The sequence below is a fragment of the Parus major genome, chromosome 7, assembly GCF_001522545.3.
Source record: "Parus major isolate Abel chromosome 7, Parus_major1.1, whole genome shotgun sequence".
Lineage (NCBI taxonomy): Eukaryota > Metazoa > Chordata > Aves > Passeriformes > Paridae > Parus > Parus major.
In genome coordinates, this window is record NC_031776.1 from 14,543,072 (window position 1) to 14,564,909 (window position 21,838).

The 21,838-nt window shown below is 38.1% G+C and overlaps 1 protein-coding gene across 8 annotated transcripts in view; it reads left to right on the plus strand.

Moving 5' to 3' along the window:
• Positions 1–21,838, plus strand: part of ZNF385B (zinc finger protein 385B) — a 153,049-nt gene that overhangs the window by 69,696 nt on the left and 61,515 nt on the right. Inside the window, exon 1 of one of the 8 annotated variants that reach the window (XM_015635396.3) lies at positions 820–924. The exons of 6 other annotated variants lie outside the window; for them this stretch is intronic. The gene's annotated coding sequence lies outside the window, so the exon portion shown is untranslated. Of the gene's footprint in view, positions 1–819; positions 925–9,336; positions 9,483–21,838 lie in introns of those variants that run through there. One more of the 8 variants, XM_019007573.2, reaches the window with a different exon arrangement.

Sequence of the window (21,838 nt, forward strand, 5' to 3'; positions counted from 1 at the left end):
AGGGAGCAGAACTGAGTCACAAGGACAAGAGACAGTAAGTGGGGATCAGAAGGGTCCTGGAATGGGGGTTTTGAACAGTGCTCTGAACTTGTGGGAGGTGTCTGAGTAAAGGATAATCCATGTGCACAGAGGTAGTCTGCTGTCGCTTTCCCAATGATATCTTCTAAAGACAGTAATTTAGAAAGGAAAGATGAAACCGGCCCTATAAGTAAGCAAGAATTTCAGTAATGCAGCACTGGTAGTGAACAGTGTGCAAATAAAATTTGTGTCAGAGGTTTGTGTTTAGATAGATGAATATTCCAGATGTGTGTACAGATTTCTTGATTTTGCAGAGGAATATTTGGGTTTCTTCAGTACTTGAAAATTTGGCCTTTGGGGAAAAGATGTTTTTATGTTCTGTAATACTGAAATGCTTTGAACAAAGTTTAAAATTCTATTCTATGGCTGTAGAGAACATTGACATCTTTTGGATGACTTACTCAAATACTCTTATGCTTGATGGTGTATTCATATTTGAATAAATTCAGGAAAGATTCATCCAAAGCTGTTTCAATCCAGTACTGCTTAAAAGAAACAGGAAAATCTAATCATTTCATCACTTAAAGCTGCTTAAACCTTCAGGGGAAAAAGGGTTACTGCTTAAATTTCAGATGAAAGGAGTGTTTTGTGAATTCATCTGTGTCATGTATTCATACCTGAATTAAAATGAGCCATGATGTGCTGCACCTTCTCAGGAGCATTACATAAACTTCCTTGTTCTAAAACATGCACAAGTTTGAAATGTGCAAACAGAACTGAAAGAAACTTTGCAGTAGTTTCTCCAGAAGCAGGAAGCCTAATATTTACACAACAATCAATAGAGTAAAGAACATGGAGACAAGCAGCACTCTCTCCTATGAATGTTTGTTTAACTGGTAAAAGAAGGTAGGATCTATCTGAACAACAACTTGCTTTTAGCTAGACCTGTTTGGTTGGGGATGGGTTTGGCTTGAATTCTGCAGAACTTCGTTGCCCATGGTTTGGAGAGGTGCAATTAAAACAAGGGATTGTTTTTTAGTATGTTGTATTTGAAACAGTTTTCTCCTGCTTTAATTTCTGCGATTTTGATCAGGTCTTTTGGTAGTGTTTTGCTGAGACTCTAATGAAGATTAGTTAAAGAAAAATCTGATCCTGATATAGCTTGCTTTGCAGAAAAAAGAGTTTCTTTATGTATAATTAACTTACATATTTCTGTAATTCTTTGTTGTCATGTTTATTTGTTTGCTCTGTGTGCCTTTAGGGAGAATTTTGTCCTCACTGTGGGAGGGAAGGTAAAAGTGCAAGAATGCAGTGACCTCAGTGCAAACCAGAAAGGGACAAGTAAGGACAGGGGACAGGATACTTTTATTTCTTGTTGTTCTCTGATTTACAAGCCTAATATTTTTGCCTCACAATAAAAGTTGGCAATTTTCAATTCAAGCAAAAAGTTGCTGAATCCATGAACCTGCAAGAGGAAGCTAAACATGTCTTTTTACCTCTTGTTTTCATTATCCTTCCTGCAAGAAGTCAGAAAAATAGTGTTTTTCCCTAAGTTCAGTGGTTAGGAATTGCTAGTCACATGGGCTACCTTGAGAGAATGGTTTACAGAAAAGCCTTCCTCTCCTTAAACCCCTGGAAAAAAAGTGTCCATTGGAATGAGAAGAGGCAGCTGGGGTATTGGGGCTGAGCTAGATTTTTTGTGTTTGAGAGTGGACATTTTGCTCTCTTACCCCAGTGCTGTTTTTCACTGCTGCAGTGGTTGTAGGGACCAGGTATGAAGGTGCTGGCTTTAGAAAAACTGGCATCTGCTTTAGGAGTCACATGCTCCTTTCAGGGGCTGGTCAGAGTTTTCGGGAGGTTGCTGAAATTTCTGAGGCAAAGGTGAGGATAGGGAAAGATGATTTTCAGCACTTCAGAAGGTACATCAATAAACCAGTGATTAGGTGGACAGGCTTAGCAAGTTCTTTCATGTACCAACAGTCAGTGAAAATATGAGAAATTCCCTCAAAATTTTAAGAATCCATTGCAGTGGACAGCATCGGATAATCTTATCTCTATCAGTTTTAATTTGTTTAAGCTTATATATGAACTTAAGTTACTTATAATCACTGTTCTCAGAAGTGACTTGAAGTTAAAAGCAAGAACAGAAATTTAAACTAGGCAAGGAAAACTTCAACTAAGAGACTGACATAGGTTACTGAAAAATGTGGCCTTGCAATAAAAAGTAATGTGCAAACCTAGTTAAATGTGTTTCCTGTTGCAGTAATACAAACCAGATAGTAAAGTTCAGCTTGTACTATGAAACTAGATTTGATTTTTGTAGTCTTTGTGGTTGAAACCTCTGTTTTATTAGGTAATTTCATTAACAGTTATTACCAAAGAGAAAGTTGTCTTCCATGTTTCAAAGGGCAGTGTACCACAAAGAACTTTATCAGTCCAAACCAATGTTCAGTGTTCCCTGTTAAAGCAGATTCCTTCACTTGAAGAGACAGAGACTGGTATGACAGTGATAAGTGCAGTTATCCCCAAGTGATGAAGCATCTCACCAGATCTCACCATGGTTAACACAGAGTATTTCCTGAATGCTGTTTTCAAAGCCCACCTGCTGGCCATCCTGGATCTTCACGTCCACGCAGAAATTCACTTGCATTGCTTTCTTTTTTAGCACCTTCTTTCTATGGCTGTGCTTGTGTGGTAATCGTATAAAAAGAGAGGGTTTCATGTTTAGCTAAGCTATTACTTCTGAAGAGATTTTAATTTTTCCTCTGCTTTTAGCAGGTATTTATTCAGTAACTAAAATGTATGCCCTTAGTGATGCTGGATTTGTGCTAAAATGAAGTTGATGACGATAGAATCAGTGTTTTCTTTCTAGGTTCTTATGGGGAAACTGAGGAAAGACAGAGCTTTCCGAATGGATGAAAGAAAACTGCTTTTTGAACTCTTCTCCTTTGTCACTGTACAACAATATAACAATTGCACTGTTAAATGTGAAGACATTTGTCCAATGCAATAGAATGCCCAAGTTTGTCTTCCCATATCTTTCTCCTGGTTACCTGTGTTTCTTGTTCTTGTTCAACTCATTCATACCTTTCACCACATTACACAAACCCACCACATTTCTTAACAGCTTGGAATGGTGTTCTAAGCCTGTAAAACAGCCTACTTTGATTGATTGAAAATAGGCTGATATTAGTAAAATCCCAAAGCAAAACACTCATCCCAAAAATTCTAAATTTGTCATATAATCCTGTAGTTGTGTTCAATTTAAATTGCTCTTTGTTCATTGTTGTAAATAAACTGAATTATAGTATATCCTTTTATATAATATATACATTTAAAAATAGGATTGTGAGTATTGCAGACTTTAGAGACATAAGTTAGTTTTATGTTGCTTAAGATTATTTAGGAGTACAGCCCTACAGGGTTATTGGGAAAGTAGTTCTTGCTGCCACGTGTTTAGGAGGCCTTCATGAAACTAAAGGGCAGAATGCAGTAGTTACAGCAAGTGGCTGTCACATAAGTCAGCTTTTCTTTTTTAAAAGTGCTATATATTTATAAAGCAACATCCAGTGATTACTTTTAAAAAAGGATATGGAAATATACATTTTTGTCTACGTTCCTTGGCTTTTTTTAAGTGTTTTTTTTTTGTTTGTGTGATTGAAATGAAAGAATTCAGCCAGTAAAAGATGTAGGGAATACTGGGAGGTGGGGAAGTAGGGTGTCCACCTCTCTTTCCCATTCTTTTTATATCTTAGGATATCTGCTGAGCTATGAAGCTGAATGATCAGGTTTTAGAAGGTTCCCTGTGACTGTTGTCCTTTACCTTTAAATTGTTATCTCGTAATGCTGGTTTTGTTTGAAGCTTTGCTGCTTGCTGCAGTGGAATGAGGAAGCAGTGTGTTGTATTTCTGGCTGTTCTAAAACAAAAGGCTGGTCACCATCTCCACTGCCCAGCAGCCCCTTAATGTGCTGCAGGTCACACTCTCTCAGAGTTTGTGCTCCAGCTCAAAGTGTCATGGCTGGCTTGCTCACTGTTCTTTACTCATGTGATTCCTCTGAGGTTATTAATCTAATGGACATTAGATCTGGAATTAATCTAATGGACAAGAGCATGTGTGAGAATAGAAATAGGATTAGCAATCCACAAAATCTGGTCTTTGTCCAGTTTAAAAGGAAGATAAGTAAATTCTTAAAAGGGGGGGTTGGAGGGGGTATTTTCATTTTAGTTTTGCATCTTGAGTGTGAAGGAGTCCATGGGGAGTGATGTACATTTCTGATTAAGTAGAACTCTAGCTGTAGAACAAAATTAATCACTTTTTCACTGAGCATATTCAATAGTAAGGGATATACTTCAAGATGAGCAGTGTTAGAGACTACATAATTACTCTGTGTCTCTGTGCTCTTTAAATTTTAAAATTATGGTAATTATCACATTTAAAATACATTTTATAAGTTTTAATATTAAACATACAATTGAAATACAAGTGAAGCTGATATTGAAACTCATGAAAACAGGCTGAACTCACTAATTTCATCACTTTCTGGTCTTTCTTTAAAAGTCCTAAGCTATTTGGTTTTCCTGCCTCTCCCGTGGGTCACTTTCCTTTTACTTTATTGAATAGATTGCTTTGGATATTGGTTTTCCCAATATGAAGCTTTTGAAATACCATTCATTTCTTCCATCTCGTCATTCCTAATTATAACTATGGTGTATCAAACTAAGGGACACTCTTTGCTTACAGTATTTATGCCTCAAACATTTGTGCTGCAATGAGGGGTTCAGATAGTAATTTCCTTTTAAATTAATCTTGCTGTTAGAGGTAGGAATGGTGTTCTCTGGTTGAACTGAACAGTCTTAATAACCTCATTAAAATATTTATTTAAAAATTGTCGATTTCAAGTCAATTCACAGATACCTTTTGAACAGTGCTTTCCCTGTAGTGAAGCTAGTGACTGGTTGTGTCCTGGTCACCAGGGTCATAAAGGTGACACTGGGTATTTGCTGTCTGGGTGTTGCTGTTCTTTGCGTGCAGCAGCCTTGGAGCTGCTTTTAGTGGCATGGTCTGTGCATATGTGGTGCTTTGAAACACGTTTCATTACATGAGAGGTGTTTCAGCCAAATGTTTAGTTCCAGCAGCTGGAGATAGTATCACTTTACTGTTTCAGCAGTCTGCTGGTGGGACATTAAGAGCACTATCATTTTACTTTCTTGAGTCCCTGTTAGAGTTTGGCCATTGAGACATAGTATCAAATAATGAAAGGGATGGGATCCTATTACAGCTCAATAATAGTGGAACAAACAAGCAAGCAAAACCAAGTAAATAACTTTCTTTCTATAGGATTCCAATTAAATTAAAAGTAAAGGCTTACTATGCTGTGGTGTGATATTTAAGAGCTAGTGATAGACTTAGTGTTCCAAAGATTCCAGGATCTGAATAGCATTTTGAGTTAACAGGAATAAGCAGCTTTTGTGAACTGGGAGGGTGAGTTAATTACAGAAAAACTAACCACAGAACACACATTCAGACTTTCTAATACTTGGTCTAAATAGGAAAGATTCATTCACATACATTTAACATTCTGAGTCTGCAAACCTATGGATTTATTTTGCTCCTAGTTGGAGTTGTAAGATTTGGAAAATCCTGTTACAGCTGCCTGAGAAGTACTTTGAGATGTACTTATGCAAGTCCAACAAAAATGAGGATCTCTGTACTGTCTTGCTTTTTAAAATGAAACAAAGGAAATTCTTCTACTTGAAAGAGAGGAATTGCTTTTGTAAATCCAAACATCAGGGATTGAAATCCTAGACCCTTAGAGAAAAGAAAGTGTAAGAAATATTAAGAAGCATAACAAAGTTTCTACAAAGTCAGTATTTTGTATCCAGTTGTGAGTCATTCAGTACTTAAAAGTTATGTAATACTGTCAATTATGAATACTAATCTAGGGAGAATTTAAAGGCCTTTCATCAGAATTTTAAAACCATGATACCCTAATTATTAATTCCCTAAGGAAATATGAACATAAATAATGATGTATCTGTTACTGACCTCTGAGAAAATACACAGTTAAATTGCATCTGGAATGATTGTTCACACCAAAGATCAAAAAGATGAAAAATGACTTCGTAGAAGGGCAGCAAGGTTTATTAATTTGAGCTATTTCAAGGCTATTTTATGGTGGCTGTGGCAGCTCTTCCATGCTCTGCCTGGGCCCCTTGCCCCTGGGCAGCACAGCAGCTTCTCTCTGCCAGACTTCTTGAGGGAAAGGCTTCCCACACCTGTGCCTTCACACCAAGGAAGTCACCTTTTCACAGACTACTGCAGCAAGGAACATTTTACCTAATACAGCAGTTAAATCTCTGCTTTATTATGGTTATTGCTGGAAGTTCCTGCATGATCTGTGGGTGTATTTGCCAGTTTCTGCATCGTTCTTTGTTTTCGTGATTTGATTTAATACCTTTTAAAACTTTAAGTATTAGTCCTCTGTTTACTGTTTGTCTTAAATGCAGTTTTCTCTCTGCACTTAGGTAGTCTGAGAGCCCTACTCCTTCACCCCAGGTTGATCCAGATACTGTTCTTTATTTAAGGTATTTAAAAACAGAAATACAGGAGCTGGAATACTAGGCAGAATTCTAGCACTGCAAATCAAGAGTTAATAATAATTTCTGTCATGTGAAGGAAAGATTCAAACTTTGTCTGAGGAAGTTATATGTCTGTTTTTTTCTCAGGTTTCCTTAAATAAATTAATGCCTCACATAGACTGCATGTTAGTGCAGTGTACCTCACAACAATTCTGTGTGAGTAGCTACTAAGGTTTAAATACACACCCTTTCATTATGCCTCATATGTTATGAATGTATGTTAATCTTCAAATACAACCTGTCCTTGACGTTATCAGTGTCTTGCTTTGTTTCTTTTTGAGTTCCATCTGGAATTTTTTTCATTGAAAATTCTTTTCCAAAAGTCTTTCCCCTATAAAATAGTCTTTCCATATAGCCCTTTAAACTGAAATCTTTTATTTCCTGTCCCATCACACATTTCTTCAAATTATGTTTTAGGGTAAGATTTTTTTGCTCCCAAGGTAAGAGGGATTTCAAACACGTTTGATAAAAATACCACTGGGACTGTCTGAGGCTGCTGTTCAGCTTGTTTCCTTTTTCCTTTGTGTTTACCTCATTTCCCGGTGTGTGGACTTCTTTCCCTTCCATTCAGTCTTGACTGTGGGGGCACAAAGATCAGAAATGTCATTGTGGTTTATTATTATTATTGTCATCACCATGGGAGGTGGTGGACTCATCTTCCCTGGAGGTGTTTATGAAAGCACAGCATGTGGCACTCAGTGCTGTGGTGTGGTTGACAAAGTGGTATTTGGTCATAGGTTGGACTTAACAATCTCAAATGTCTTTTCCAACCTAGTTAATTCTGTGATTATTATTATTATTAAGATTTGTCTTTTCCTGTCAGCTTTCCCTTTCAGAGAGGTGTAGAATTGGACTTGCCAGTTTGTCAGCAGTGATGTGCCTGACTGCATTTTTCTCTCTGTAGCTGGGGCTGTGAGTTGGCTCCAACTCAGAATCCTGCAGTTGCTGCTGTGCGGGTGTGGTGGTGCCCAGGTCTCAGCCTCCTGCTGCCCCTGATGGATGCTCTTCCAGCAGGTTTGTTGTGTGCTGGTTTTGGGCATCCTTTTGGGCTGCTGCCTCTCCTCCATCAGAGGTTTTTGAAACCAGCTCTTGTTTTGCTGGGTGTCTGCCCAGGTGATTTGCCTAAGCTGTGCAATCTGTGTGATTGAGCAAGCCTAGAGCAGGATCTGCTGAGGCAAAGCTGAGGCTGGATTAACAAAACTCCTGAGAGTGGACAAGGAGATTACTTGAAATATGGTCTTGCCCTCTTTTTGATCAAATTGCTTTTATATTCCTACTCCTTCTGTTTATCGTTGTGTTTGTTTGCATCATGGCCCTTAGACATCAGTCCCTTAGCCATCATCACTAGATGAGATGTCTGAGATGCCAAATTGTATCTTCTTCTCCCTCAACTGATGGAAAATCACTTGCTCAAAAGAACAAAAAGTAGTGACTTTTAAGGATTTTATTTCCACATTAAGCACCTTTGCTGTGGATCAGAGAATTTGTGAAACTATAATCAATCTGTGTGTCTAATTTCAGTTTATCTTTAGAATGTTCTCACTCAGCTGGAAACTCCCAAGCTGGAGGAACAGACGTCCACTGTTAGAGCCTGCCTGCCCTTTCATATATTAACATTTAATATTTTTGTTCCTGTGTGAGCTCCGAAGTCAATTCAAGGCTTCTTAGTAAGAGCAAATTTTGTCCAGTATGGGCAAAAGCTCATGATTGTCAGTGTGAAGTGCTGTTTCTGAAGTGTCAACAAAATGTATTTTGGCACAGAGGCCAGGTTGTTGAAAGCTGAGGGTTCACAAGAGGCCACGGCAGAGGTGAAAGGAGCCTCAAGTGGGATGTCAGGGCTGTGGGAGGCAGAGGTAGGGAGGTGAGAAAATTCAGTGACTGGGAAAGGGCATGCAGGAATCTTTCAGCAGGGAGGCCTGGTGAGGAGGAGGAAGAATCACTTGTATCTCAGTTTTCCTCCTCTTCTGCATTAGCCCCTACAATTTGTCTTGCTAGAATATTCCTCCTGACTATTATCCTGCACCTTGCGGAAACAGACAAGTCGGGATCTGCTGGTGGGTCAGGAAATTGAGGGGCTAAAGCTGCTTCTGCTCCTGGGGGAGGATCAGGCAGCAGCCCCTGGGAATAGGTTTTGTGTTCAGGCTGCCACTATGGTGTTGGGAGCAGGGCAGCGGTGTCAAGTTGAGGGTGAGGCAAAGGTTCGTGGATGGGAAAATATTCTTTCAGCTGTTCCTGACAGCTGCTTGCTCTGTCTGTGGGATGGCACAAGGTTCTGATTTATTACATTTTGTTTGTACCAAACTAGGGATAATCTTCTGCTTATAATTATCTTTAGATGTTCTCTGACTCCTCAGCACCAGGACTTTAAGATGGAAAAGGTAATACTTAGTCTGATCCCATGCATTCTGTCCACTTAGGAGCAGGAGCTGTGGTGAGATGGAAGGATTTCAAAAGCTAGGACTGGAATCTGAAAGGTGCCAAGTATCCCAGGGCTGAGTGCCCTCAATTCCCATCAGTTGCAAGTTATATACTGTAATATGAGTTAATGGATTATGAGCAGAGAGCAGTGGGATTCAGCTGTTTAGTCTGAGCTTCTGCACATACTCTGTGCCAGAAGGGTTGTACTGGAGAGAAGGCAGATCTGTATGGCTAGAGGAAAAAATTCAAGGAGGGACTCCTTGATTTTTTTTCCTAGGTTGTGGTGTGTTTCTATGGATGAAGCAGCACTTTGTGTGAGGTGGTGAAGCACTTTGTTTGTTGAGGAAGATGAAGCATGAAGCTTCTTTACTGCCTCACATTTTGAGACATAAGAAGAGAGAGTAAGGTAAGGGTCTTTGTGCAGTGACTGTTTTATCCTTCAGGGTATGGGACTGGAGTCAACGTCTGCTGTGTTTAACTCTTGTGCCACAGCAGGGAGACAGTCTCCTTTTCCTCTTCATTAGCAGCAGAAGGAACACAGTGGGCAGGAGGAAACACAAGGCTCTTTTGTCTTTGCCTTTTTTTTATTTTTTATTTTTATTTTGAGCAAAGCTCTGGCTGAAAAGTACTATTGGAAATAAATTCCATTAGAACCTGAGACTCTGTACTGGCAAGTAGCATCCTATTACTAAAGAATAACCATTTCTTGAGCATTTAGATTGCTATTCAGCTGTTCTTTTGTCTCTATGGCAACTTTCAGCAGTAACAACAAAGCTGTAGGTGATGTTGTCAGCCAAAAATCTGTAACGTTCAAGGGATTGTTGATAGCAACAAAATGGATGCCAGTGCAGGGTCACTTACTGCCAGTAATTGATACTGCACCTATGGCTCAAGTAGAACTGCATGGGACATTTTGAAACTGAAAATACAACAGAAAAAGTAAGGTTGATGCAACTGGCAGTTTGTTTAAATTACACATGAGGTCCTGCTTTAAAATTCAAAACCTTCTCTAATGGAATGAACTGCATGAAAAGTGAAGAGCTCCTTGTAAGTACGCTATATTGTATACTTGGAGAGCAGCTCAAGCTTTCTTCTCAGTTTCTTGATGAAACAGAGAACAATAGCTGCTTTAGAAAAGTGGAGTTAGTTCCTAAAGGTGAAAAAAGCTGAAGTTCTCATCTAACTTCAGTGTTGATCTGAAAAAGGAAGTGTGTTAAAAAAGAGAAGGCAATGCTTTTCTTAAAAATAATAAAAAGGGGTTGGCAGGAATTATCATCAGTTTTTGATCTTAATCTCATGGTGTCAGGGATTTGAAAGTTTTTCTGACATGTAAAATTGAAATAAATTCTGGGGGAAAAAGCCATGAGAAAGTCAGACTGAACACTGCTGAGACTAGTGCTATAAGAGAAAAAATTTTAAAAAGAATGATTGATGTTAAAGCAGGGAGAATAGGAATTATAGTAGTTTTTATGTAGAGACATGCTAAATAAGGAAATCCATTCTTAAGAAAAAGTAGTGACAGATGTGTTAAATTAATGAAAATAAAACTCTATTATTTTCATCAATTTTTGTCTGGTATTATATAGATCAAATCTATATGAACTGCTGGTGCTGGATGTACTGTGGGAATTCTGCCTCTAAAAATGTATGTATGCATGCTGTCAGTGCAGTGTGTACCAAGACACCTTTTGCAATCTTGAGTTAGCTGAATTTGAGTGCCACTTTCTCCAGTTGAAGTATTATATTAGTGCTCTGTATTTTGTAAAAGTCTCACCTCATTTATTGAATATGGGGTTCCCCATTGTTTGAACTGTCTGTTACCAAGGAAGGCTTTTCTCCTCCATAAGACAGATGGAGGATAAAAAGTGCATCCAGTTGTTCTCCAGAGCTTACTTGGCAGCATCAAACAAGCCCTGTTTTGATGCAGGCAAACAGAACAGCTTCATTCACTGACAACAGCACAGGATACCATCTGATGTCTCCTTAGACTTCAGAAAACTGGACAGATATTCACATGGTCCTTGGTTACCTATGGCTGTAGTTACCCCTGCTTGTGCCCTTCTCAAATGAAGATAATGTTAGTGTATTTTATTTAATTTGTTGTACTCTAGTAATTTAGCCTACTTGTGCTAGGAAACACACACAAATCTTGCTCAAAGTTTGATTTCCTTATTTGTTTTCATTTGTCTCAACTATGAAAGCTTCCTGAGCAGTCTTTTGAGTCTCAAAGTGTATAGATAAACCTGAAACATACATCTAATTCAAATAAAATAATAGAGTTTTTGAAATTCCCAGTTATTTGGACTTTCTTAACACTTAATGAAACTGAAATTCTAACCTACGTCATCATCAGCCTTTCAAATGTCAACATGTTGTGTGACAAAACGTAAGCTGAGCTCTTACAGCATGTATTCAGGGTTTTTTTGCTTACAGCTACTTCTGCTGTGCAGTTTGAGAGCAGATCGGCTTAAGGGAGCAATGCAGCCACTGTTGTGGTTAACACTGGAACATTTCAAAAGAGAGCACTGTTACAAGCTATTTATTACTTGGTGTTAACAGCTCCCTAACGGTCTTGTGAAAAGTTCAGTGTTAGTTGGAATGAGCTAATGGCATTTTTGTCTTGCCTATTTTTCTCCTATATTTTTTTTAACTTTATACAAATATGTATCCTTCAAAAGATGGACCACTTAAGAAAGCTGTCTTTGTAGTCACCACTGAAGTGGCTCTCTACAAGTTGTCTTTTCCAGACCAGGACTTGAGCTTTGTGTGAAGCTGCAGTGATGAAAAGTGGAATAGTTTACAGGAGCAGGCTCCCAGGACACCAAACCACCATGGGTGGGGTGGGGACCCTCAAGGCAAGGTTTCCTGCTTTGCTGTGAGAGCAAAGCGTGGGCACATAGTGCTGAGGGGAGATACCAGAGACATGGGGAGAGGAAGGCACCCTGCATATTCTACCAGTTCTGCTGTCAGCACATCACTGGCATGTCGGCAACTAAGAAAACTGTGGTTTTTTAACTTTTAACTTACTCATTTTTCTCATGCATTCAACTGTATGTAAAGCAGTACAAGAGGAGAGCATGGTGGGAATCTTTTTAGGAGTGAAATCAACTTGGGTAAACATTCTTGATGAGATTAATTGATGTGGGTCACTGTCAGTGGTGGGTCTGTAGTTGCCAGAGCACTTAATGAAATGAACTTTTTTTTAATGAGAGAAAGGATAACAGTAGCTCCTGAGATTGACAGGCTCCTTTTAGCAAAGTGGTTGTAATGCAGGTACTGAGGCTTTTCTGTTCCCGTTTGCTCTCCTGAGAAGGACAGTTAGGTATGTAAGGGTGCCAAATGTACGTCTGTCATAGAAGCTGAAGGCCACCAGGTAACTCCAGCCTGGCCTCAAAACGAGCAGTGCCTGCTGAAGTCAGTATCCACTCAGGCTCCATTCTGTGAAGTCAAATCTGCTGACTCAGTCGGCAAAATTGTATATCCCATTTTAGTCCTCTTCCCTTTGCTTGAATCTTTTGGGGAGCGTTTCTCTTTTGATGTATTGTATGTGTTAAGTCTCACCAATCCTGTAAATTGCTCAATCTACAAGCACAGCTATTGTTGTCCTAAATTCCAGCTCTATAAACACTTCTGAAAATTGAAAGTTGCATATCATTATTTTTTTTTTACTGTGATTTATCACCAGTGACAATTTTCTTTGCAAGCCAAATACATATGTTTACTTAGTAACTATGGCTTTTCCAGCATAAGCAAAACATGGAGCAGTGTGATTGCAGACCTTCAGGGAAAACTGGTCGATTTGTCTGTATTGTTCTTACCTTTATTAGACAGAACAGTTCTTTCAACATCTAGCTGCTATTGAAGGATGATGGTTGAAATGCCTAAGCAGTTGTAATTCCATCAATTATTCTGCATCATTAACAGCTATCAACTTTCTAATTATTTTCCTCTATATTTTCTTTTAAGTAATTGAAGTTCCACACTATGAGCAAAATCTTGACATTTGTCATTATTTTCTATCTATTGTGAAATTATCACATAATCTTCCCAACCATTCCTTTAACCGTGACATGTATTAGGGATTTTTGTAGCTTCTCATCAATAGATCTGTTAAAAGATAAGAATTATTTTTTTTGAGATAAACATGTGTATGGAAAATACACCAAATTCCATGGAGCCAGTCTATTTTTTTCTCTTCTCTGCCAGCTTTCACTTACCTGTACTTCTTTTCCCACTGGTCTGAGTGCTATTTATAGCAAAGTGATTTTCAAATAATGTGGTGATTGACTGACATAGTTGATTTAAGGTAGAATTCTTGTTTTATTTCATGTAAATGGATTGGATGACTTGAGATTGTCTAGCCTTACTTTCCATGATTCAATGATCAGATTGTAATCAAAATGCTTTGATACATGTAGGAATAATATCTGAAAGTTGCCATCACTCTAGAAAGAGTAAATATAAGTTCTTGGATAGATACCTTCCTTTGTTGCCACTTGCACAAATTCTAATGCCCCTAAGTGAGAGCTCCTCCTGCTTTTTGCTGATTCAGCTCACAGTGCTTTTCATGCAAGCTGATTGTTACAGTGGAGGTAGAGGAAACAGCAATTAGCTGCAGTGCTCAGGGTATTTTATCATGAACTTTGCTGGGAATGCATTACAGAACATTAGCATTTAAAATGAGATACATCTGATATTTAGGAGTAAAATTGTAAATCTTGGATTTACTGCGAAGATAAGCAATGCTGCTTTTGACTATGACGCATATTTGTCCTTAATATGAAAACAAAAGTGTTCCATGAACAAAAGCTCCCAGTTCCATTGCAGCTGTGGAACTTTCCATTTCATGTGCAGTGGTATCATGACTCTGTATAAATTGCTTTGACAAAAATAGTATTTATATAAAGTGGAAAATTCCACTTGTGTAGTGAGAGGGAATCTTAGCAACCTTCTTTTCCCAGAATTTGCAACTGCTCCTGTATTGAGAATGAGTAAATTGTTCAATTGTCAACAACCAGATTTGACAGGAGTGTAAAAAATTTTTCTGCTTTACTTCTCCACAGGAATAGGTACATAATTCCAGAATGACACTCCTAGTGTTTGTATTGTCTTCTGCACTTCAAGTGGAAAAAACTGCAAGTACCACCAGAAAACAAAAATACAAATTTGAAACAAATAAGTGTTCTTGTTTCTTAAGCTAGAGCATTTTACATCTCTACACAGAGAAATATAGAACTATATCTATCTGTTTCTATGTTATAATGTTAAGCTTTTGACAACTCTGTGGAGGAAGGACTTACTTTTTTTGCTGTAAAATGGACATGATGAAATACATTGCATTGTGGGGTTCTCACTGATGTTAGCTGGTAACATATGTTTGTGGTTTTATTTGCTTCTGGTAAATTAGGTTTTATTGATCTTTGATCAAAACTCATGATAAAACTTTCTGAAAGATATGACATCCTTGAAATTAGGCAAGGCCATGCTTGTACTTCGTAAAATAGAAGTTTAACACTGACTCTCAATACCTTATTGCAACTTGTCTTTGACAAGTGCAATCATGGTACCCATTGCTGGTCAGCTACTCCTCTCCTTGCCAGTGTGGACTTGTTTCTCTTGTACATACAGCACTGTTATATTCAGTCTTGATACAACTGCATGTGCTGTTGAGAATCTCAAAATCTCTGGGGAGATTATTTCTGCACTTTGGTTCAGCTAAAAAAGGCTGCCACCGAGAACATTAAATATCTCTCAGAATAATCTTGGTGTCAAGAAGCTTTCCATGATGTTCAGACCTGTTTTTCTCACATCTTTTTATTTCAGTTCTCTCTATTCTCCAAAACCTTTCAGAATTCTTCACCTCAGAAGTCTTTTAAATACCTGTACCCCCTCTAGCCTCTACATCTGCTGTGTATTGTTCCAAGGGTGTCCATATTTAACTTTTTGTGTTTTTTAGACTTCCCAGAGCTTGCTTTACCTCAGTCCCTTTTCAATTTGTAAATCCTTTCCCAGTTAAAAGGTACCTGCTGCTCAGCACAATAAGCTTTATCAGAGACGAACTTACGAGTCCTTCCTTCATACAAAGGATACATGGATAGTTTGAGCTTTGTCCTTCATGCTGTGACCAGGTTATTAGGCTTGTATTGGGCTTTTTCCTCCTTCACCTTAATTGCTGCTCTGGCAGGTCAATCCCTTGCTCTTTAAACTCAAATATTATTTGGAAGCACACCAAGCATTTCTACTATTTATAACTTTTTCTCGTATTTCTCACTACATGATGAAGGGCACTCAAAATTTTTCAGAAAAAATGTCCAGATATTTTTATTGTCAAGGTCTTTTTAACTCTTTTATTGTCAAACTTTTTTAACTGCCTGATAGAGTGATTTATCCATCTGTACCTAGCCCAGCATATGAAGACTACGTTGTTTTAGATTGATTTAAAGATTTTATTTGCTTTTATATTTGAGCATGTATGTACAGAAATATAAATACTGGGCAATTCTCATCATGTTCAAAGCTCTGTTCTTGTAGGTACCTAAGTCTGACATCTCAAAGTCAGCTGCAGTTTTCTGATGCTTGCCACACCGGAATCCAGTTGCTCTTACAATTTCTTCTTATTCCCATTTTAAAGGTTAATTTTTTCCTATCTTTCATGGTTGATCCCAAGAATTAATGAATTTGCCACAGGTGAGCACTCATGTCACAGGATGGCTGCTTCTCCATTTGTGTTGGAAGTGTATTTACTCTTCTTTTTACAGGTTGAATGAATGCTGTTCTGAAATCCTTTGTTGCAAACAATGCTGTTAAATCTGGGGGAAAAAAGAAAATGTTTATGGCTGTTTTGTATTCTGGCTCTGGTGTTGTCTAACAACAAACCAGTCCTTCTTGCATTTAAAATATGTGACATACATTTCTTTTATAATAGAAGACATATGTGAGGATTAAATTTCACTTTGCATGTGTTTTTTTCTTTTGGTTGGTTGGTTGTTTTGTTTTGTGTTTTTGTTTTTTAGGTGCAACTTTCAAAAGGATTTAATAGAAGATGTTTAAATGTTTGAATTTCATGTCCAAAAAAGTGTTGTACAAGCCTGAAACTATGTCTGTGTAGGTAGAAAATTTTAAGATTAAAAAATGTCTTTGCAAAGATGATGAAATGGACCTGAAATTAGAAAAGCAAACCAAAGAAAACAAAACCCCAAACCACCAAAACTTGATACATATTGCACCTTTGATGTAGATTTAGAATAATTTACATTTTTCTCATAAACCTAAACATTTTCCTGTTGGCAAATGGACTCATTCTTCTATTTCCTCCAATATGACTATACTAAAATATATATGACTATATATTTTTTTCAAATGCCTAAGAATGTTTTCTTTGGAACCAAGTAAGGTCATTGTGCATTTTCCTGGTCAAAATACATAAAACCGAGTTAATCCTAAATCCAGTTATCTGATCTTCCTTCTGCTGACAGACATATGCTGTAGTAATTGAAAAATTTCTCCCAGACTCTAATTGTTCCACAGAACTGTTCTGAAAATTCTGGGAAAGGGACACATAAATTACAGGGGTGTAGGTACCACCAGTGGAGGTGGAGGGAGATCACTTACGTTTCTCCTGGAGGTGACTGTGTTAAAAAATGTGGGATCCTTCTGCAGGTGATTGAACTGCAAATGCAGAAATTCAAGTTCAGAGCTGCCTACTTGGTCACCTGCTTAAAGAACTCCAGCTCCTGAATTAGGGATTTTGGTTAGAAACCTTAGGTTATATGGCACTGAGTGTATGCTTGGGTATGGTTTCACTCTGAAAGGCTGTATCTATTGGGAAGATAGGTGGCATATTTTAAACCCATTCTGGAATGCATGATGAACTGTGAAACTATGTCTGGTGCATCCACAGAAACATACCAGCCTTGACCTTAACTAAGGAGCCAGTGTTTCACCCTTTGTTTGCGGATTTAGCATGCTACTGTAGCAGATATGTGTGTTAGAGGCTATCATTCAGACAACTGCACAGAAATGGAGGCAGAGTCCAATAGATGTGGTCATAGACAGAGGAGTGGGTGGGCTGTGATGCCCTCCCTGCACTCCAGCTCACACTGCACAGCTCCCTTGCTGTTTTCCTCCTCCAAGTGCTGCTCTGTGGAATGTGTGTTGTTCCTCTTTCCACTCAGTGTTGGCATGTTTCATGTCCTCCATGGGTTCCTCTGTGCAGCAGTTTGAGAATGATTAGTCAACAAAGAGAATGTAGCAGTTTCTGTGGATCTAGTATCAAACTGATGACATGAAACTGAGAAGAAATACTTTGGTACCTTGTCTTGCTATTGCTTTGCACTGGGAAAGGGTCACTCTAGTGTCTGATCTGGCAGCTGCTGCTTCTACAAAGAGCTCGCTGAAGTTACTCAGCCAAATTTCACACTTGTACTGCTGCTAATCCTGGTGATTCTCTGGACTTAAAAGGAATGATGACAGATTTGCACCAGGGTAATAAATCCATGTTTAAATTATTTGCCAGAGTTTTGTACGTTACACATCATAGTTCCAGATCTTAAGTTTGTAAAAGCAAACTTGCTTCTCTTGGTTTTATAAATACAGGCAAATAAAAGGAAAAAGCAGAGTTATGTTATAGATAAAGTATTTTAAAGATTTCTTTGCGTCTAAAGGTATACTCATCAAATGCCTTCAACTGTGACTTCAAAATCTTATATGAATAGTTCTTTCTCCAAGAATCCAGATAGCATTTCAGTGTTTTTGCTTTCCTTTTTGCTGGGAGTAGCATTATAGCTACAAGAAACATCACTGGGAGGGTGTAAGCCACATCTTTGCAATAGCAGTATTTTTCCTCCTTTGTGCTTTTTGCCTGTTCTTTCCACTTCACAAAACCAAAACATCCTTTCTTTGGATTATATACTTTCAACTCTCATTGTTAGTTTGGAATATTTCAGAAATATTAAGTCATATTGTAAATGTTCATTGTCTTTCAGTGCCTTTCTTCAGTCTTGCCAATCACAAAGTATGAAGTAAAGTTAAAAATGTGTGGTACTCTTGAGAGAATTAATAAGAATGTTTGAATCAGGCATCAGATCAGGGAGGAAAAAAAAGTGAAGGGCTCATTGCTTCTTTCTCACTACTCAGAATTACAGGCTCAGTTATTTACCACAGTATATAACCAGGGATTTAGAGGTGAAAGGGAAATATGCTACCTGTTCCAGTAGACAAGCTGGAGTCTTTCTGCTGCTTAGATTCATCTTTAAACTAGCATTTAGGATACTGAATATGAAGTATTGATTATTGCTTTTAAAATTAGAGTGAAATCTTACTTTTAAGATTAGGAAAAGCATTATTTATTAGAGCTGAGGGGGACTTGCTTTTTAGTAGAAAAAGAAATGACAGAATAGCTATCTTGCCTGGTCTTTAATTATACAGCAAAATGTTGCAACATGATAACACACCAAACAACCAGTAGTGAAACCAGTTCTGGAAAGAGGATTGCATTTTTTTTCTCTAAGATATCCTTATCAGGATATTTCTTTTTATCAAGCATACTGTAAGGGTTTGAAAGTTCTTCTAAGGAAACCCTAATAACAACACAGCTGCAAACTGTCTCATGGCAGAGGCAAATTAGGAAATGTGGCAAGAATAAACTGGCTAAACTATAAAATTCCTGCAGACTCAAGCACAAGAGCTCTATGTAGAGGTAGGAAATGGAAAGGGGTTTAAATTGCTAAGAATGATGAAGAAAGAGCAACATGAATCTGTAGGAAAGAATAGAAAATAAAATGAGACAGAAAGAAGCATTAAAGAAATCTTTCTGTATGTGCACTTACAATATTTACAGGATACTAAATTAAAAGATGGATTGTTACCATGAGATTCAGATAAAACCAAGAAATTTGGGTTGCTTGGAGCCAGTTTTTAATTACTTTTTGTTAGAAAGATCAGTTGTGTTCATGTGACAGTTGCCAATATAAACCTAAAAAAGCCTGCAAGAACAGGTCAGAGTGTCTCAATAAACCAGAATCTTCAAAGCATTGGCTCTGACAGACATGTCACAAGGATTCTTGCATGGATGAAAATACTGATCTGTGGTACTTGTAAAAGAGGTTCCAGAGCACTGAGAGATCTGATGGGGTCACAGTAATTTTAAAAGAGAAGAACAGGCTAACTTTAGGAACTAGTATGTTATCTTCCCTTTGAAGAAAAGGAGGAATGAATTATGCTAAAGTATGTAAAGGAAATCAGGAGCTGAGTAATAACCAATGCAGCACATGGGCAGGCATCCCTATTCTGTGAATGCAGGACTGGATTGCTGTGTTCACAAGGTGAACTTGAGTTAACACTGCCGTGTTGTCAACTTACACAGATTCCATCCGGAGAGAAATAACCAGAAACACAATGTGGCAGGCATGAAATTTGACTGTTACACTGCAGGAGAGATGAGGGCTACTTCAGATGAGTCTGGATGAGAATAAGACGCATCAGTGCTCAACAAAATTTTGCTTTTCTGCCGCCGTCAACTTGGTACTCTGTTTCACTATCGTGACTTCAGCTCAACCAGCTCGCTGGTCTGCTTGAAGGCAAATTTCTCACTTGTTGGTTTGTGTTTGTTTACAACTGGTCTGATTCCCTGTGCTGGCTCAAGGGAAGTGTTAGCAGAGGAGCAGTGGGGCCAGCCAGCCTGTTCCTGGTGTCATCATAGAAAGTAGATGCAGACTGTATGGCAGTTTTAAAAAATGCTTTTGCACTTCTCTTTATTTGTCTTTATTTTCAGCATAGTGTTTGATTAGTTACATTTAGTTTATGAAATAATTCATATTAAAGTGATATTAATTGGTCTCTTGGAAATTAGAAGAAAAAAGAAGCCTTTTTTTGAAAGGCTTATATCAGTTGAAGCACTATTATGTCAGATCAAATGTTTGGGTGAAATAAAACCTCTTTTTTGGTCCAATCTCAATTTAATTTAACAGAAATTTTCTATTGCCTGTTTCTTTTCTTTTTTCTGTTTTTTTTATCTTCTCTCTTTCTGAGGGTAGAATTGTTGAAGTTCATGTCATGCATTCTTTGAAAACATAACATCATGAAAAGTTTTTATGTACCAGCTCTGGCAGGGCTGGAGCACTGCTGCACCCCAAAGCAGAATATGGTTTAATCAGATACTGGTGTTTAATAAATGTTCAATAACATCACAAATATGGCAGTCTGAGCTGGCAGAGCTGTGAATTTGAAATCTATTGTCTTCATTCTCCCTGTGTAAATAGCGGGTAGATAGCATATATTTTAGTTTCATTAAGTTTTCAAGTTCTTAACTTATTCATCAATGCTGACTTTGAGAATAAGTAAAGCAGTGCACCTTAATTCAAGAGAGACAGGATTTGTGGACTTTGATCTTCTGAATGCCATGACTCCATGCTGTCTGTAACCCTGTGCTCCGTGGTCCCCTTTCATGAACTCTTCAAAAAGTTCAAACAGATACCATTTCTTTTCATTTTTTTTTTGTTTCTTTCTTTCTGCAGAAGTTATTTTAAATGTAGCTCTGTATCAGACAGCTAGCTAGTAACCCTTTTAAGTATAATTCTAAGAAGAATAGCGGGGAAAATGCCAGTGAAATCCAGTTTATCAGTCTTAGGTTATATTTTAATATAATCTAAAAGAATAGCAGGCTGCCCTTCTTCCAGGGTCAAGCTGCAAACACTCACATAATCACAAATTATTCTGAGTAGGAAGGGACCCACAGGGATCATCAAAGTCCAGCTCCTGCTCCTTCACAGGACAGTCCCAAGAATCAGGGGGAACATTTCACACACATGGTGTGCTCTTCTCACAGATCATCAAAGCTAAACACACAATTACAACAGCCCAGATTTGTTCAGGCTTGAATAGTTGCTCACTATTTCACAGAACCTGAAGTCACAAAAGCACCATGTTGAAATGAAACTATTATATTCCTCCTGAGTCTTAAGCTGTTTGTTCATATGTGTATGTGTTTAAGTGTTGCAGAGGTGGTGGATCATAACCTTAGTGACTTAAGCAAGCATCATGGCACTGACTGATAGTGGGAAGCCTTTATGGGACTGCATGGTCTGTGTTTTATTATGTCTTTTGGTTTGCTATAATCACTCATGATTGTGTGGTCACAGCAAAAACACATGGACAATATTCATATTGTAAGGCACTGGTAAACATACAGTATTTGCCTTCCTTTTGTAAATGGCTTCAGTAGGTATTACCTCATGTATTCTCAGTTAAGGTGACAGCAGCAAAGCAAACACCTCTCACTGCGTTTGGGTTGGGACAAAAGGCAAGGGAGGGGGCTGGTTTAAATAAATCAAGTAAAAGGATCCTAAGGATTTTAGAAAGATCTCCATTAGTCCAGATGGCAGGAGAACAGAGAGCTGAAAAAGATGCAGCTGTTTTTTCTTTTATGCTTGGAAAACTTCAAAGTGAAAACAAGTCCAAAGCAATGTTTCCTAGGAGCTGGTAAGAACAGAGGAGGGGGTAATGCTGCTCACTCAGTCTATGGAAACCAGAGGGAGAGGCTTGAACCATCCAGGGGATTCTGAGAAAAAGAAATAGGGATAGAGTGCAAAACTTCAGATGACCTTAATGTAGGCCAGAGTATTGCACTTATTAATAATTGTTACTGTTTTATTAGAAAAAAAATCCAGCTTACTGAGCTTGATCATGTTAAGCCTTGACACGGCACTCTATTTTTCGGTCAAACAAATAGTCTGGGCTGCTTTAGAAGTCTATGGAATTATCTCT